We start from the raw sequence: 15,802 nt of genomic DNA, 5'->3' as shown, positions 1-15,802 counted from the left end.
TTCTGTTCACAAACCAACAGGATGACATCATTTAGGAGGACAGCTTTGACTACGCATTATACAGAGTGACAGGGTAAAAGAGGGCACATGAGATGAGGAATTAGGACAGCTAGCTTCCAGAAGTTCCATTTTGGCTAATAACCAGTTTATAGCTATGCTTAATTTCTCTGGCTGTCAGATTTCTTATGTGTAAAATGAAGTTAATAATTTCTCTGCCACTTTAAATCTAAACTTCTATGATCTTACTTATTTCTAAGCAAAAGTGAAAAGTAAAGATTTATCTTTCCCTGTTATGGAAATGGAAAAGTTCCTCTTAGCAACTTCAAGTCTTCCATAAAGCATGATGAGAAACAGGCCTAGTAAGTCAACCAGGAGAATAAATAAAAGAGGATAAATTACAGGTGAGACGAATACTAGTTACATGAAGGTAAAAAGAAATGATCTGTGGATGAGTGAAGAGTGAATAGCTGGTTATAATCAAAGAGCTCCCTTCCCCCATCCTTACTCCCTCTCTCTTTTTCTAGGCTCTACTGCCTTTAGGACTTTAAAGATAGTTTGCATAAAAATGTAAACTGTCTCAGCTTTACCTCACTACAATGACCCAGAACTAATCAAAAGTTGTGAATGGATTGCTCTTCTCATGTGATAAATCTGTGTGCAAAGAAATGTGGCCCAAGGGGATGAGGAGAATACCTTTCCCATTTTTCTCAGTTCCAGTCCTACTGGTGAAATATAATCTTGTAGATAGTTATCCTCCCTTCCATTTGACGTAACAGTCACATTCCACAGATGCTTGTTTACTGAGGGCTTCCCTAGTGGCTCAGACAGTAAACAATCTGCCTGCAATTTGGGAGACCTGGGTTCAATCCCTGGGTTGGGAAGATGCCCTGGAGAAGGGAATGGCAAACCACTCCAGTATTCTTGCCTGGAGAATACTACAGACAGAGGAGCCTTGTGGGCTACAGTCCATGGGGTCGCAAAGGGTTGGACACAACTAAGCAACTAACACACACACAGAGGGTGGGTGATCAGCTACAATGTCCCTCTGTGGATAGAAATTCTGTGAGCATAACACTAGAAGTGAAGGTGGAGCAGCAGAATTTAGAGGATGAGAGAAGAGACACAAAGCATAGAAAAGGCAGAGGAACAAAAGGGAGGAGATAGCTTAAAAAAAAAAAAAACCTAGTAAGAAAAGGTAATCACCCTAACTTTCCACAGTCTCTCTGTAACTGCCCACAAGGTTCCTCCAGCCTGATGATCAACTTCTCCTCACTTTCTAAGACTCTACCCCAATGACACTCTCTGATTCCCATAGTTCTTGCTATTTTTCAGAGCACCAGGCAAATATCCCTCTCATCTTACCTGTTACTTTATTATACTTGTTTATCTTTTATTACACCGAAAGCCTGAGGGCAAGGGTCACATCCAATCTCCAATACAGCTCTATACTGGGTCACACAGGAGGTACTCCCAGGCTTAATGAGTTGATATGGTCACATCCATTGGGCACAGGCTAGATTCTATCGAGGCAGAGGGCAGGAGAACTCACAGGTTAAAAGCACAGGGTGTGCTTTTTTTTTTTTAAACCCTGACTCTGCCACTTACTAGCTGTGTCATCTTGGGAAAGTTACTAAGCCTGTTTCTTCATCTTTTCATCATCATATCCACCATCCTACTTGCATCTATACCCATCTGTTCTGCCTTCCCTCTTGTTAGAATGGAAGAACTGTCTCTGCTCTGATCAAACAGGCCAATCTCTCTATTGGTTCACTGTTCCCACTCCCGCCTGACCCTCAAAGACTTTGTTTCGGCAATTAGCTACCGCCACCACCACGACCTCTTCAGTGTGCCCACTCTAACCACCAGTCTCATAAGCCTCTCAATGTTTCCCATCCTACAAACATCTGTTGGCTCCTCAGTCCAACGCTGCCTTCAGGTGCTACCCCATTTCTTTGCTTTCCTTTATAGCATACTTCCGCTTTGAAAGACTTCTGAGCAAGCAAATACTCAATGCTTCTATTTCCTTACCCCTCAGCCCACAATGTGGGAGACCCGGGCTGAAACCCCAGGTTGGGAAGATCCCCTGGAGAAGGAAATGGCAACCCACTCCAGTATTCTTGCCTGGGAAATCCCATGGACAGAGGAGCCTGGCAGGCTACAGTCCATGGGGTCACAAAGAGTCAGACACGACTGAGCGACTACCACACACAATAAGGCTTTTATCCCTTTGCTATCACTGTACTGAAACTGCTCTTGACAAGGTCATCCAATCCAATGGCATTCCTGGAACTCACCTCACTTGGCCTCCAAGTCGCTTTTGGACACAGTCACTTTCTCTTCCTTGAAGAGCTTCCTTCACTTGACTGCCTGCTCCTTTTCCTTTGCTGATTTATCTCCCTAGTCTTGCATATTTCTAAATAGTGGCTGCCCCAGGTCTTCTCCTTTGTACCCAACTACCTAGCATGGGCTTCCCAGGTGGCACTAGTGGTAAAGAGCCTGCTTGCCAATGCAGGAAACCTAAGAGACTTGGGTTCAATCCCTGGGTGGGGAAGATCCCCTGGAGGTAGGGCATGGCAACCCACTCCAGTATTTTCGCCTGGAGAATCCCATGGAGAGAGGAGCCTGGTGGGCTACAGTCCATAGGGTCACAAAGAGCTGGACACAAACATGCCCCACACCTAGCACACAGCAGGAACTCAAGGAATTCCTAGACTAGGAATGTGGTTTCCAATTCTTAGTTCAGCTGCCTTTCAGCCTAAGGGTTAATTAGGAGGAGTTGTAAAGAAGATCCTATCTATCATTAAGGTTAAAAAAAACTCAAGGGATATCAATACAGCTGCAGCCTCCAGCTATGTGGGAAGAGAAGACCTGGAAATGAAGAAGACAGATATCTAAGATTAAAAAGTAAATTCCCCAGTAAAGGAAGAGACTATGAACTAATTAAAAGACAATTGACTGGGACAGAGGAAGAAAGACACAGAGAGAAAAAGAATCTGGGAGTACTGTAAAAAATAAAAAACAAAGACTAGAATATAGGAAAACAAGAGTGTTAAAAAGAGTGTAAACCTTATGATGAACTTAAAGATGAGTTAGGCGAAGGTTACAAATCTTGGGGATGTTACTAGTATGAATGGGTCAACATTTTGAAAACTTAAGTAACTTCATGATAAGCTAGCAGTCAAAAGTATATCTGTGAGGAAGGATTAAATATTTATATATATACATACATATATGCTCTTAAATTCATAGATACATGTAATTTAACAAATAGTTTTCAACAGATAAGAGTACTAAAAAACATTTGGCATAAATTTTTTAAATTAATTTATTTTTAATATAAATTCAGTTCTTTTAACTGGAGGCTAATTACTTTACAATATTGTAGTGGTTTTGCCATACATTGACATGAATCCGCCACGGGTGTACATGTGTTCCCCATCCTGAACTGGTGATTCATTTCACATATGATAATATACATGTTTTTAATAATAGCCAGGACATGGAAGCAACCTAGATGTCCATCAGCAGACGAATGGACAAGAAAGCTGTGGTACATATACACAATGGAATATTAGTCAGCAATTAAAAAAATACATTTAAATCAGTTCTAATGAGGTGGATGAAATTGGAGCCTATTATACAGAGTGAAGTAAGCCAGAAAGAAAAACACCAGTACAGTATACTAACGCATATATATGGACTTTAGAAAGATGGTAATGATAACCCTACATGCGAGACAGCAAAAGAGACACAGATGTATAGAACAGTCTTTTGGACTCTGGGAGAGGGCGAGAGTGGGATGATCTGGGAGAATGGCATTGAAACATGTATATTATCATATGTGGCATAAACTATTTTGGAATTAAGTTGTCAAGAGTCAGTCGGGATCCCTCCACCTTGAGCACTTACAGATCTGAGTTTTCCAAGTGTTGTTCACTACCACCCACTCTCAGATGTCACCGTCACTCCTTAAGTCTCAACACGCTGGCAATACAGGCTGGCACAGCAAGGAAGCACATACAGCTGCACAATGAAACCCGCCTGGATCTGGGCCCCAGCTCTCTCACTTACCAGCTGTGAGACTGGGCAAACCTCAGTTTTCTCTTTATCAGATGTGGACAAGTCTGGGAACTGGAAAAGTATATAAAAGCACCTTGTACATTGTTCAACAAAGAATAAGCACTCAATTAATTTTAATTTCTGTCACCATTCAGCTCCTATCACCAGTTCCAATGACACCATTTCAGTTCCTATCTTCCAGACCGCTCACTCCCTCTTCTCTTTTTCTCTATCTATACTTTTTTCTTTAATCTCATTAAATATTATGGCTTTAAATAATGTGTATGTGCTAACAGAATTGCTCAAAATTCTCCAAGCCAGGCTTCAGCAATACGTAAACTGTGAACTTCTAGATGTTCAAGCTGGTTTTAGAAAAGGCAGAGGAACACCAAAGATCAAACTGCCAACATCTGCTGGATCATCAAAAAAGCAAGAGCGTTCCAGAAAAAACATGTATTTCTGCTTTACTGACTATGCCAAAGCCTTTGACTGTGTGGATCACAATAAACTGTGGAAATTCTTCAAGAGATGGGAATACCAGAACACCTGACCTGCCTCTTGAGAAACCTATATGCAGGTCAGGAAGCAACAGTTAGAACTGCACATGGAACAACAGACTGGTTCCAAATAGGAAAAGGAGTACGTCAAGGCTGTATATTGTCACCCTGATTATTTAACTTCTATGCAGAGTACATCATGAGAAACATTGGGCTGGGAGAAGCACAAGCTGGAATCAAGATTGCCGGGAGAAATATCAATAACCTCAGATATGCAGATGACACCACACTTATGGCAGAAAGAGAAGAGGAACTAAAAACCCTCTTGATGAAAGTGAAAGAGGAGTGAAAAAGTTGGCTTATTTAGAAAACTAAGATCATGGCATCTGGTTCCACTCAGTTCAGTTCAGTCACGTTTGACTCCTTGCGACCCCATGAATCGCAGCATGCCAGGCCTCCCTGTCCATCACCAACTCCTGGAGTACACCCAGACTCACATCCATCGAGTCAGTGATGCCATCCAGCCATCTCATCCTCTGTCGTCCCCTTCTCCTCCTGTCCCCAATCCCTTCCAGCATCAGAGTCTTTTCCAATGAGTCAACTCTTTACATGAGGTGGCCAAAGTTCTGGAGTTTCAGCTTTAGCATCATTCCTTCCAAAGAAATCCCAGGGCTGATCTCCTTCAGAATGGACTGGTTGGATCCCCTTGCAGTTCAAAGGACTCTCAAGAGTCTTCTCCAACACCACAGTTCAAAAGCATCAATTCTTCAGCGCTCAGCCTTCTTCACAGTCCAACTCTCACATCCACACATGACCACAGGAAAAACCACAGCCTTTACTAGACGGACCTTTGTTGGCAAAGTAATGTCTCTGCTTTTCAATATGCTATCTAGGTTGGTCATAACTTTCCTTCCAAAGAGTAACTGTCTTTTAATTTCATGGCGGCAGTCACCATCTGCAGTGATTTTGGAGCCCAGAAAAATAAAGTCTGACACTGTTTCCACTGTTTCCCCATCTATTTCCCATGAAGTGATGGGACCGGATGCCAATGATCCTCGTTTTCTCAATGTTGAGCTTTAAGCCAACTTTTTCACTCTCCTCTTTCACTTTCATCAAGAGGCTTTTTAGTTCCTCTTCACTTTCTGCCATAAAATTTGGTAATTTTTCCTTATTACCAAATTCAGACTTAAATTGAAGAAAGTAGGGAAAACCACTAGACCATTCAGGTATGACTTAAATCAAATCCCTTATGATTATACAGTGGAAGTGAGAAATAGATTTAAGGGCCTAGATTTGATAGATAGAGTGCCTGATGAATTATGGACTGAGGTTCATGACATTGCACAGGAAGACAGGGATCAAGATCATCCCCATGGAAAAGAAATGCAAAAAAGCAAAATGGCTGTCTGGGGAGGCCTTACAAATAGCTGTGAAAAGAAGAGAAGTGAAAAGCAAAGGAGAAAAGGAAAGATATAAGCATCTGAATGCAGAGTTCCAAAGAATAGCAGGAAGAGATAAGAAAGCCTTCCTCAGCGATCAATGCAAAGAAATAGAGGAAAACAACAGAATGGGAAAGACTAGAGATCTCTTCAAGAAAATTAGAGATACCAAAGGGACATTTCATGCACAGATGGGCTCGATAAAGGACAGAAATGGTATGGACCTAACAGAAGCAGAAGATATTAAGAAGAGGTGGCAAGAATACACAGAAGAACTGTACAAAAAAGATCTTCAAGACCAAGATAATCACGATGGTGTGATCACTCACCTAGAGCCAGACATCCTGGAATGTGAAGTCAAGTGGGCCTTAGAAAACATCACTACGAACAAAGCTAGTGGAGGTGATGGAATTCCAGTTGAGCTATTTCAAATCCTGAAAGATGAGGCCGTGAAAGTGCTGCACTCCATATGCCAGCAAGTTTGGAAAACTCAGCAGTGGCCACAGGACTGGAAAAGGTCAGTTTTCATTCCAATCCCAAAGAAAGGCAATGCCAAAGAATGCTCAAACTACCGCACAATTGCACTCATCTCACATGCTAGTAAAGTAATGCTCAAAATTCTCCAAGCCAGGCTTCAGCAATATGTGAACCGTGAACTTCCTGATGTTCAAGCTGGTTTTAGAAAAGGCACAGGAACCAGAGATCAAATTGCCAACATCCGCTGGATCATGGAAAAAGCAAGGGAGTTCCAGAAAAACATCTATTTCTGCTTTATTGACTATGCCAAAGCCTTTGACTGTGTGGATCACAATAAACTGTGGAAAATTCTGAAAGAGATGGGAATACCAGACCACCTGACCTGCCTCTTGAGAAATCTGTATGCACGTCAGGAAGCAACAGTTAGAACTGGACATGGAACAACAGACTGGTTCCAAATAGGAAAAGGAGCACGTCAAGGCTGTATACTGTCACCCTGGTTCCATTACTTCATGGCAAAAAGATGGGGAAACAGTGGAAACAGTGTCAGACTTTATTTTTCGGGGCTCCAAAATCATTGCAGATGATGACTGCAGCCATGAAATTAAAAGACACTTACTCCTTGGAAGGAAAGTTATGACCAACCTAGACAGCATATTCAAAAGCAGAGACATCACTTTGTCAACAAAGGTCCGTCTAGTCAAGGCTATGGTTTTTCCAGTGGTCATGTATGGCTGCGAGATTTGGACTATAAAGTAAGCTGAGCACCGAAGAATTGATGTTTTTGAACTGTGGTGTTGGAGAAGACTCTTGAGAGTTCCTTGGACTGCAAGGTGATCCAACCAGTCCATCCTAAAGGAGATCAGTCCTGGGTGATCATTGGAAGGACTGATGTTGAAGCTGAAACTCCAATACTTTGGCCATCTCATGCAAAGAGTTGACTTATTTGAAAAGACCCTGATGCTGGGAAAGATTGAGGGCAGGAAGAGAAGGGGATGACAGAGGAGATGGCTGGATGGCATCACTGACTCAATGGACATGGGTTTGAGTAGACTCCAGCAGTTGGTGATGGACTGGGAGGTCAAGGGTGCTGGGGTTCATGCGGTTGCCAAGAGTTGGATATGACTTAGCGACTGCACTGAAGAGAATTTATGTCTATGTGCTCTCAAAATTGGTCCCAAATTTATGTCCCCAGGCTTAACTCCTCTGAACTCTGGCCTCTACATCAAATTGTGCAGTTGACCTCTGCCCTGTCCCACCTCCCCCACCAACCAGAGTCTCCTGTACTCTTCACCATTAATTGAGAAATTACTGGCAACTCCAGTCCTTCCAGTTGCTCAGCGTCAGCGTTGTTCTCATTTCGTTCACCTCATATCCAATCCACTAGCAACTCCTACTGGCTCCAACTCAAATATACCTTATATCAATATATGATGCTCAAAATAACTGAGCACTTTCCCTCATCCCCACTCTACCATCCTGGCCCAAGCTACATCATCTCTTGCCTAGATCGTAGCCTCCTAAGTGGTCTCTCTGCTTCTGCCCTTGTATCTCTGCTGCTGCTGCTGCTAAGTCGCTTCAGTCATGTCCGACTCTGTGCGACCCCAGAGACGGCAGCCCACCAGGCTCCCCCGTCCCTGGGATTTTCCAGGCAAGAACACTGGAGTGGGTTGCCATTTCCTTCTCCAATGCATGAAAGTGAAAAGTGAAGTGAAGTCGCTCAGTCGTGTCCGACTCCTAGCGACCCCGTGGACTGCAGCCTACCAGGCTCCTCCGTCCATGGGATTTTCCAGGCAAGAGTACTGGAGTGGGGTGCCGCTGCCTTCCCCGATCTTGTATCTCTATCTACTGTCTATTTTCAACACCGCAGCCAAAGTGACTCTATCAAGTTCTAAGTCACATCATGTTGTTCCCCTGCTCAGAACCTTCCTGGGGCTTCTCCACTTTGAATGATGGACTTACAAAGCCCGCACGTTTATAAACTGGCCTCCTTGCTATTCCTCAAACACCAGGCATATTCTCATACTTGCAATTCTAGCTGCCTGAAAAAAAAACCCTAACCCCAAAATGGCTTGGCTGAATCTCTAAAATCTTTCAGATATTCATTCAAAGCCTTAAGGCATTACCTTAAGGGGAGATATTTAGGAGCAAGATTCCAGATGCCGAAGAGGCTAACTCTACAAATTACCATCCATTGCACTGACTTAGATAAACAGGGTCATGGCCGATACGGAAAGTAACTACAGCTATGATTCAAAGGCAGCTAGACAGACAGAAAGGATAATAAACACAGGTCAGTACCAGTATGATCACTAGAGTTTCAAAGATACACAAATATGAATGATACTACTATATCTTTTTTTATTAATTAGTGTATATCCAGTGCCGGATCACAGTATGTGCTCAAGAAATACTTAATGAGTAAAAAAGTCACTTTTCCTTGAGATTTTCCCTGATTCTATAGGTTCTTTTACCTTCTAATAATACACATATTTTTACTTATTGTCTTCCCAAGGGGGCAGAGATTGCTGCTGTAACTCTAGAACCCTGACTGGAATACAGTGGAAGCTCAACCATATTTATTGAATAAATTACTGTCCTAGAGTCCTTCCTGGAGAAAGCAATGGCACCCCACTACAGTACTCTTCCCTGGAAAATCCCATGGACAGAGGAGCCTGGTGGGCTGCAGTCCATGGGGTCGCTAAGAGTCAGACATGACTGAGCGACTTCACTTTCACTTTCATGCATTGGAGAAGGAAATGGCAACCCACTCCAGTGTTCTTGCCTGGAGAATCCCAGGGACGGGGGAGCCTGGTGGGCTGCCATCTATGGGGTCCCACAGAGTCGGACACAACTGAAGCGACTTAGAGTTCTTCCTCTTTGGGGTCTTGCTGCTGAATGCATCTGATAAAGTAAACACAGGAGTCCCCACACTCAGGTAACTAGCCAGGGGCAGCAGGAATGCTTTTGGCTGCGCAGGAGGCGGGTCCTTTCACTAAGTGCTGCAAAGCCTGGATGAAATCTAAAACCCTGGAGCTTTTACAGCTTTTCCACCCCTCTTCCTGGAGCTGAGGGTGAGGAAATGTTCACAAACCTACACTACAAACTGCAAGAAACAGGGATTCACAGGCTAATTATAACTAAATTAACCATTTCCAGCTATATATCTTGACAGACATTAAACCATCTATCCTAAGAGGAAAACTAGCTTCTGTCCTGAATCACAGACCCCAAACGGCTTCTGACTATGGTTGCTGTTTCATACCAAGAAAAAAATCCATTTTAAGTAACTGAGCTAATTTTTACTGAACCAACACCCTAAACTAGATGTTACACAAGCTGAGGATACTATTTGTTTGTTTTTTAAAGTATGTTTGTATTTTTAATTATTAGAAAGAAAAATCATTATTTATTTTACAAAAACATTTATATCTTGAAAGACTACAAAATGCCTTAGCTTTAAAACTCTATTTATCTTTTACTAGTTTAAGAATTCTTACAACTGAGGCATTCCAAGAAGTCTTCAGAATAATAAATTGCTTCTATACGTAGAAAAACTATACTTTTAAGTTTTTAAAAATCTGTCTGGACTATTACGTATCACTTCAGTGTACAGAGATTATTATTCCATATCGATCATTCTCTAAACCTAATGACTCTCTGTAGTGGATATTAAATCTCACCCAGTATCTTGCTGAAAACATTACTTTTCTGAAAAACATATTCTGACTTAATGTGTGAGATGTGTGCATGCTCAGTCGTGTCCGACTCTCTGCGACCCCATGGACTGCAGCCCATCAGGAACCTCTGCCCATGGAATTTTCCAGGCAAGAATACTGGAGTGGTTTGCCATTTCCTCCTCTAGGGGTTCTTCCCAACCCAGGGATCCAATCCGCATCTCCTTCGTCTCCTGCATTGGCAGGCAGATTCTTGACCACTAGCGCCACCTGTGAAGGACAGGGAAGCCTAGTGTGCTGCAGGACGTGGGGTCACAGAGAGTCAGATATGACTGAGTGACTCAACAACAACAAAGCACTACCTATGCAACAGTCATTTAAAATTCAAATTAAAAATCACCCCGAGTGTATTGAGTGGCGTAGGGGACAGGGTCGCCCCCGGGTCCACGATGCAGCTCCCGGATGAGGCCGCAGTATTTTCCTTATATGATCGGGCCCCATGGCTGACGGCGCCGCTGGCCCGGAGCCTGAGAGGATTATGAAAATGTGTCAGGAGAAATGGGGCCAGGGACCCGGGGGCTGGGAGGTTAGGGGGAGGCAGTTAGGCTAAGATTTGGGTGACGTTAGGGTGGTCCCTGCAAGCCCTGGTCGATGATGACGTGACCACTGCGCAATCTGAGTTCTGGGAACTAGGTGATGGAGCGTGTTCTGAGAATGGACTGAGACCGGAAAAAAAAAAAAAAAATCACCCCGAGAGTCTCTGCTCAACCTTCCTCTTAGCATTACCTTAAAGGGAAAAGTTTAGGAGCAAGATTCCAAATGGAAGAAGCTAACTCTACAAATTATCATCCACTGCACTGATTTAGATAAACAGGGTCATGGCCCACATGAAAAGTAACTACAGCCATGATTCAAAGGCAGGTAGAGAGACAGACAGTGTGATAAACACAGGTTAATATCAGTATGCTCACTAGAGTCTCAAAGATACACAAATATGAATGATACTACTATATCCTTTTCATTGATCAGTGTATAGCCAGTGCCTGGTTCATAGTATGTGCTCAAGAAATACTTGCTGAGTAAAGAAATGAATGTACAGCCCTGACAAATTCAAGCATGTGAACCTCTCCTAGAGGTAGAAAAGAACTATGATATGTTAAAATGAGATTCTCTCAAGGCTACAGGATGTAGTCCTAATCAATGTTTCTAAAAGAAACATATACAGGGAAATCTGAAATTTTGGACTAACCCTGAGTATTTCTACTGCTTCAGAAGCCAAACTATCAGATTTGAAGGTACCCTTTTTTGTTGCTGTTGTTCTATTTTGGTTTTCTTCTGACCATGACACATGGCTTGTGGATCTCGGTTCCTTGACCAGGGATTGAACCTGGGCAACAGCAGTGAAAGCCCAGAATCCTAACCACTAAACCACCAAGGAACTCTTGGTACTGTGTTTTAGATGTGGACTTTAATTATTAATTAGCAACTCACTTGACCAGAACCTCCTGGAAAGCAGACAACATCTATGTTTGTTATTATGTACCTTGTCCTTAACACAGTGCCTGGCACCAACATTTGCTGAATGAATAAGTGACTGAACTGACACCATCCTGAAGTCCACTATAACATGTCATTCCTCAATACACTACACTCACAAATATGCCTCCTAATGTTCTACCCTGTATATATCCAACTAAATGCAGAGTTCCAGACAATAGCAAGGAGAGATAAGAAAGCCTTCTTAAGTGAACAATGCAAAGAAAGAGAGGAAAACAATAGATGGGAAAGACTAGAGATGTCCTCAAGAAAACTGGAGATACCAAGGGAACATTTCATGTAAAGATGGGCATAATAAAGGACAGACAGGGCAAGGACCTAACAGAAGCAGAAGAGATTAAGAAGAGGTGGCAAGAATACACAGAAGAATTGTACAAAAAAGGTCTTAATGACCTGGATAACCAGAATGGTGTGGTCACTCACCTAGAGCCAGACATCCTGGAATGTGAAGTCAAGTGGGCCATAGGAAGCATTACTATGAACAAAGCTAGTGGAGGTGATGGAATTCCAGTTGAGCTATTCCAAATTCTAAATGATGATGCTGTTAAAGTCCTGCCCTCAATATGTCAGCAAATTTGGAAAACTTAGCAGTTGGTCACAGGTTTGGAAAAGGTCAGTTTTCATTCCAATCCCAAAGAAGGACAACGCCAAAGAATGTTCAAACTACTGCAAAATTTAACTGATTTCACATGCTAGCAAGGTAGTGCTCAAAACCCTTCAAGCTAGGCTTCACTAGTATGTGAACCAAGGACTTTCAGATGTTCAAGTTGCTTTTAGAAAAGGCAGAGGAACCAGAGATCAAATTGCCAACATCCAATGGATCATAAAAAAAAAAAAAAAAGCAAGAGAAATCCAGAAAAACATCTACTTCTGCTGCACTAAGCTGAAGCTTTTGACTGTGAGATCACAACAAACTGTGGAAACTTCTGAAAGATGGGAATACCAGACCACTCTACCTGCCTCCTGAGAAATCTGTATGCAGGTCAAGAAGCAACAGTTAGAACTGGACATGGAAAAACAGACTGGTTCAAAATTGGGAAAGGAGTACATCAAGGCTATATATTGTCACCCTGCTTATGTAACTTCTATGCAGAGTACATCATGTGAAATGCCTGCCTGAATGAATCACAAGTTGGAATCAAGATTGCTGAGAGAAATATGAAGATGATACTACCCTAATGGCAGAAAGGAGAAGGCAATGGCACCCCACTCCAGTACTCTTGCCTGGAAAATCCCATGGATGGAGGAGCCTGGTAGGCTGCAGTCCATGGGGTCGCGAAGAGTCGGACAGGACTGAGCGACTTCACTTTCCCTTTTCACTTTTATGCATTGGAGAAGGAAATGGCAACCCACTCCAGTGCTCTTGCCTGGAGAATCCCAGGGACGGTGGAGCCTGGTTGGTGGGCTGCCGTCTCTGGGGTCGCACAGAGTCAGACATGACTGAAGTGACTTAGCAATGGCAGAAAGCAAAGAGGAACTAAAGAGCCTTTTGATGAAGGTGAAAGAGGACAGTGAAAAAGCTGGTCTAACACTCAACATTCCCAAAACTGAGATCATGGTATCTGGTCTCTCACTTCATGGCAAATAGATGGGGAAAAAGTGGAAACAGTGAGAGACTTTATCTTCTTGGGCTCCAAAATCACTGCAGACAGTGACTGCAGCCATGAAATTAAAGAACACTTTGCTCCTTGGAAGAAAAGCTATGACAAAACTAGACAGCATATTAAAAAGCAGAGACATCACTTTGGTGACAAAGGTTCATATAGCTATGGTTTTTCCAGTAGTCATGTACGGATGTGAGAGTTCAACCATAAAGAAGGCTGAGGGCAGAAGAACTGATGCTTTTGAACTGTGCTGCTGGAGAAGACTCTTGAGAGTCCTTTGGACTGCAAGGAGATCAAATGAGTTGATCCTAAAGGAAATCACTCCTGAATATTCACTGGAAGGACTGATGCTGAAGCTAGGGTTCCAATACTTTGGTCACCTGATGGGAAGTACTGACTCATCTAAAAAGACCTTGATGATGGGAAAGATTGAGGGCAGGAGGAGAAGGGGATAACAGAGGATGAGATGGTTGAACAGCATCACTGACTCAATGGACATGACTTTGAGCAAACTCCCAAGAGACAGTGAAGGACAGGGAAGTCTGGCATGCTACAGTCCACGGGGTCACAAATAGTCAGACACAACTTAGTGACTGAACAACAACAACCAATGTCAAGTTGCTTTCACAACACAGAAAATGTCACGTTCGACTCTTCTGCGACCCCAAAGACTGTAGCCTGCCAGGTTTCTCTGTCCAAAGGATTTTCCAGGCAAGAATAGTGGAGTGGGTTGCATTTCCCTCTCCAAGGGATATTCCAGACCCATGGATCAAACATCTCCTATACTGCAGGTGGATTCTTTATCGCTGAGCTACCAGGGAAGCCCACAAGCAGAAATACTGAACACAGAGTGAAGATTAAGGTTGCCCAGGACAAGAGTACAAAGAAAAGTGATCAGGATCTATCAGTTAGTACTGTTTGTAGCCGTTGCTATGCTATGAATGTATTTATAAAGCTTGTGTGTTTCAGTGGCCCTGTGTGCTAACAATGAGTCACTCTTGCAATTAAAATAAATATTAATAAGCTTATTTGCACAGTATATTTTCTATAAGCCTTGTAAGTGATGGTCCAAGAAATATAAAATTTTAGAAGCAAAATTAAGTCCTTAAATTGGCAAGTCTGACTCATGATTCTGTGCCGTGTTAAATCTTGCTCAGAGGCAAACATTCTATTATTTTGTTGTTGTTTAGTCGCTAAGCAATGCCCAACTCTTCTGCAACCTTGTGGACAGTAGCCTGCCAGGCTCCTCTGTCCATGGGATTTTCCAGCTAAGAATACTGGAGTGGGTTGCCATTTCCTGCTCCAGGGGATCTTCCTGACCCAGGGATCAAACCTGCGTCTCCTGCATTGGCAGGTGGATTCTTTACCACAGGGCCACCAAGGAAGCCCTCTATTATTTAATACTAGCCAAATACGTTTGCTAAGTTTTTCCCAGTGCTTGTATTTGCTACAGATTGTAGTTCATTTAAGTATTTTTAACTATAGTTCAAGTATTTTAACAAAAGAAATGCAGAGGAGATGCAAATATTAGTACTGAACTATTATGCAGTATGTTTCTGCTGTTGTTTAGTGGCTAAGTCGTGTCCAACTCTTTGTGACCACATGGACTGTAGCACGCCAGGCTCCTCTGTCCTTCACTATCTCCTGAAGTTTGCTCAAATTCTCATCTAGTGAGTCAGTGATGCCATCAGAAGGCAGACAGAATGAAAACCACAATCACAGAAAACTAATCAAACTGATGACATGGACCACAGCCTTTCTAACTCAAGCCATGAGCCATGAGTGTAGGGCCACCCAAGACAGACGGGTCTTGGTGGAGAGTTCTGACACAACGTGGTTCACTGAAGAAGGGAATGGCAAACCACTTTAGTATTCTTGCCTTGAGAACCCCATGAACAGTATGAAAAGGCAAAAAAATAATAAAACCACAATCACAGAAAACTAATCAAACTGATCACATGGACCACAGCCTTGTCTAACTCAAGCCACGAGCCATGAGTATAGGGCCACCCAAGACAGATGGGTCATGGTGGAGAGTTCTGACACAACGCGGTCCGCTGGAGAAGGGAATAACAAACCACTTCAGTATTTTTGCCTTGAGAACCCCATGAACAGTATGAAAAGGCAAAAAGATAGGACACTGAAAGATGAACTCCCCAGGTTGGTAGGTGCCCGATATGCTACTGGAGATCAGTGGAGAAATAACTCCAGAAAGAATGAAGAGACAGAGCCAAAGCAAAAACAGCATCCAGTTGTGGATGTGACTGGTGATGGAAGTAAAGTCTGATGCTGTAAAGATGCAAATAACTGAATCATTGGAAAAGATCCTGATGCTGGGAAAGATTGAAGGCAGAAGGAAAAGTGGACAACAGAGGATGAGATGGTTGGATGGCATCACTGACTCAATGGACATGAGTTTGAGCAAGCTCGGGAGTTGGTGATGGACAGGGAAGCCTGGTGTGCTGCAGTCCACGGGGTCACAAAGAGTCGGA

The 15,802-nt window shown here is 42.9% G+C and overlaps 1 protein-coding gene and 2 non-coding genes across 4 annotated transcripts in view; 2 read left to right on the top strand and 1 right to left on the bottom strand.

Moving 5' to 3' along the window:
* Nucleotides 1-15,802, bottom strand: part of DNMBP (dynamin binding protein) — a 117,282-nt gene that overhangs the window by 50,934 nt on the left and 50,546 nt on the right. The gene's annotated exons all lie outside the window — the stretch shown is intronic.
* Nucleotides 10,585-10,727, top strand: LOC113884732. The gene has a single exon (XR_003509000.1).
* On the top strand, nucleotides 10,795-10,877 carry LOC113884728. Its single transcript, XR_003508996.1, has one exon.

Source organism: Bos indicus x Bos taurus, chromosome 26 (genome assembly GCF_003369695.1).
Source record: "Bos indicus x Bos taurus breed Angus x Brahman F1 hybrid chromosome 26, Bos_hybrid_MaternalHap_v2.0, whole genome shotgun sequence".
NCBI lineage: Eukaryota > Metazoa > Chordata > Mammalia > Artiodactyla > Bovidae > Bos > Bos indicus x Bos taurus.
The sequence above is the reverse complement of the archived record's forward strand: the minus strand, read 5'-3'. Positions and strand labels throughout refer to the sequence as shown.